Below are 3,741 nucleotides of genomic sequence, written 5' to 3' on the forward strand. Positions count from 1 at the left end.
ATGAATAAATAAATTCATTACCAAGCAGGAAAGAATATACAAGGGGGGAGAAAAAAAGAGGGGGGGCAGGCATAGGAAAGGCTAGCCAAACAAGGTTATGCCAAGGAACCACATGACCTGAGGACCTGACACAGGACCAAGCAGAGGCAGAAGAGAATATCCCATTGGATAAGCAGAGCCAGATGCATTTATCATCTCTACCCCTATAGCTAGGAGGGAGAGGAGGGAGAGGAGGGAGAAAGGACCAGAGGTCAAGGAGGGGGGAAGGGACGGGGAAGGGGACCAACCTAGAGGGGACAAGATACAGGAAACAAGAGCAGACTTGGGGATGCCACAAGAGTAGATGATTCTGGGGGACACCAGCAAGGAGAGGATATTAGCCGGGTGCCAGGGGTCCATCCAAATGGATGTGGTCTAACCATTACCAACGGAGAAGGAAATGGCCTTGAGGGCCAAGGGTTTGAGAGAGAATATTCCTCCAGATCCAGGAACTGTCAGGAGGGATTGGGGCAGTCCAGAGGGAGTGGTGCTTGAGCAGGTAGGAGTGAATCTAGTCTACCCAGATGCCCTTCTACTTGGACACAATTTTCCAAATGAGTTTAAGAATACCCACAGAATTGACATCCTTGATTCTTCTGATGCCAAGGCCACCTTCAGCTTTGGGTAGACAGACTTTGTCCCAACTGAGAGGGTGGAGAAATCTAGAGGAATCTAAACCTTCTCAGAGAAAGGAGCAGAAGATTCCTTCAACGGTCTTGGTGGTGGAAGCAGGGAGAGAATAAACACTAGACCAATAAAGATACATGGACTGGAGCACCGAACGAATGAGGGTTAGGCGCCCAGCATAACAGAGTAACTTGCCTTTCCAAAGCTGGAGCTTCTTTCTCAAGAGGTCCAGAATAGGGGAGTAATGATGGGAGGAGAGCCTAGAGGAGATGAGAGGGAGACCCAGGTATTTAACAGGCAAGGAAGCCAATGAGAATCTTGTAATGCCAAGGAGATGGGCCTGAGAGTGAGGGGGGACCCTTGAAAGAAAGAGGCTCGATTTGAGCAGATTTATACGGAGGCCAGAGAGATTCTCAAAGGAACAAAGGGCTTCCATAATGGTGGAAATGGAGAGGGGGTCAACTTTGGAGAAGATTATGATATCATCAGCAAACGCGAGATGGGTGAGAAGATGGGATTTACATTTGGGGATAAGAGATGAGATGGAGGTCCGTAGCGGATTGGAGGGATCTAGACAAAACTTTCAAGGAAAGGGAGAAGAGAAAGGGAGAGAGAGGGCAGCCTTACCTGATTCCTCTCCCAGAGGGAAAATAGCCAGCAGGGCTACCATTGACAAGAACAGAGAACTTAGGAGAGGAAATAGAGGAGAGTATCTAGTGGACAAAGGAGGGAGGAAAAGACATGGTGAGAAGGACTTTGGAGATGAAATCCCAGCTCAGGGTGTCAAATGCCTTGTGAATGTCAATTTTGAGAAGAGCAGCGGAAGAATGAGATTTGCGATCGAAACCACGGATAATCTCATGAAAGAGCATGATGTTATTAGCAATGCTCCTACCAGCGATGAAGGCAGATTGGTTTGGACTGACCAAGCTATCAATGACTTTTTGAATTCTGTTGGATAAAATTTCGGCCACAAATTTATAGAGGAGGTTACAAAGAGAGATTGGCCTAAAGTCATTCATGGAGATCGCACCCTCCTTTTTGGGAATGAGACGGGAAGATATCGTTGACTCCACTGATCTGGTTGGGATTGAGGAAGAAGCTCCGGATAGCAAGGATAAGGTCTTGACGGACAATGTTTCAGCAGGAGGAGAAGAAGCCATACTGAAACCATCGGGCCAAAGGCTTTATTAGCTATGTGAGAGGATGGCCGACAGAATTTCCTCATTGGAAGGAATAGACTGAAGGCTAGGGAGAAGATCATCCAGGATAAATTTATTGAGAAGAAGGTGAGGGATGGGGGGAGGGATATAGAAGGGGGGGAAGGAAGACTCCCTAGAAGTGAGAAACAGCTTCAGCTCTGATGGCATTAGGATTGAGAATCTCAATGCAAGAGGAAGAGATGATCTTAGGGATGGAGTTCACATTGTTTTTAGCCTTTAAGGATCTGAGAAAGAAAGAAAGCAATGTTAGAGTCGCCAAAGTCCAGCCATTTTATGCGGGCTTTCTAACAGAGAAAGCTTTCCTCTTTGGCAAGAAGAATGGAGAGCTCCGCAGTAATAGATTTTTCTTCAGAAGCAAGGGTGGGGTTGAGAAGATCAGTCTAGATTTTGGCTTGGATGGAGAAGAGCGTGTCACAGTAGGAGGAGACACATGAGGAGATGTTACCAAAAGTAGCAGAGTTCCAAAGCTTGAGAGAGGCTTTGACATTCTTGAGCTTCTTGGCAAAGGCAAGGAAGGGGGAAAGGGAAGGTTTGATTGAGATGTTCCGAGCATCTCTCACTAAAGAATGGAAATTGGGGTGGGACACCCATATATCAAAGAATTTAAAGGGCTTGGAACCGAAGGAGCGGAAGAAGAGAATATGGATGGAGATCGGGCTGTGATCGGAAATCCCAGTAAGCTCAAAGTAGGCATGAGAGGATGGGAAGGAATCAAGGCATACTTCATTGACAAGGGCTCTATCTAATTTGCAGGCCACGCGAAGATTACCAGATCTTCTATTGTGCCAGGAGAGTTTAACTCCCGACCATCTGAGATCATTAAGGCTAAGGTCATCAATGCATTCATTAAAGGAATCGACTGCATGATGGTCAATGGGGTTTCCCCCATGCTTCTCATGACTGAAACATATAACATTGAAATCTCCAACAATTAAGGACTGAAACCCGTGGAGTGGCTAAAGGAACAAAGCTCCACCCAAAGGGGAATCCAACGAGTGGCAAGGTTATGGGCATAATGATGGAGAGGAAGCAAATGTGGGTTCCAGAGGGATGGGAAATGGAGAGGTGAATGGACCTGGTAGAGGAGGAGAGGGTAGTAATGAGGAGAGAGTAGGGATCCCAAAGGACCTAGATTCTACCACTGGGACTATGGAGATAATTAGAGATGTGGGACCAGGACGGGGCGATAGAGAAAATGATACGCTGGGCATTAGGCTCAAGAAATCTTGTTTCGAGAAGACAACAAAGATTAGTGAGAGAGGAACGAATACGGGAGCAGATGTCGGCTTGTTTAGTGAGGAGTTGAGGCCTCGAACATTCCACATGGCCCAAAGGATCGTTAGGATTGGGAAGAATTGGGCAGCAAATGCTCCGAAGAGCAGGGCGGGGTTTTGGCGGAGGAGGAAAGGCTTTTTGGTGTGGATCGACAGGTATACCCAATGACAGGAGAGGTGGTAGATTTAGGATTGGATTTGGACCTAGAAGAGGGCTTAGCAGAGGAGGTGGAGGTTTTTTTCTTCTTTTTGGAGGGGTTCACCAAGGGAGGGGATAAGGAAGGGGAGGCAAGGTTATGAGAAGGTGGAGGGATAGTGGTAACTAGGGGTGCAACAGGGTCGGGTTGGGCTTGGCTTCTTAAAACCCTAGCTTAACCCAGAGTCCCCTTAACCAGGCCCAAACCCGCCCTGCCGCAAAACTTCAACCCAGGCCCAACCCTTCAAGGTTCAACCCAACCCTTACCCGCCTGATTGGCCCTGATTTTTCAAGGTCGGGCCAGGATGACCTTGATTGACCCTGGTTTGCCATCAAGGGCCGGGTATACCCTGATCTTGACCCTGCAAAATATGAAATAACT

The 3,741-nt window shown here is 47.6% G+C and overlaps 1 protein-coding gene across 1 annotated transcript in view; it reads right to left on the reverse strand.

Annotated features, from left to right (window-relative positions):
- LOC122064956 (probable polyribonucleotide nucleotidyltransferase 1, chloroplastic) overlaps positions 1-3,741 on the reverse strand; it is a 60,148-nt gene that overhangs the window by 23,067 nt on the left and 33,340 nt on the right. The window lies entirely within an intron of this gene.

This window comes from Macadamia integrifolia, unplaced genomic scaffold (assembly GCF_013358625.1).
Source record: "Macadamia integrifolia cultivar HAES 741 unplaced genomic scaffold, SCU_Mint_v3 scaffold1839, whole genome shotgun sequence".
NCBI lineage: Eukaryota > Viridiplantae > Streptophyta > Magnoliopsida > Proteales > Proteaceae > Macadamia > Macadamia integrifolia.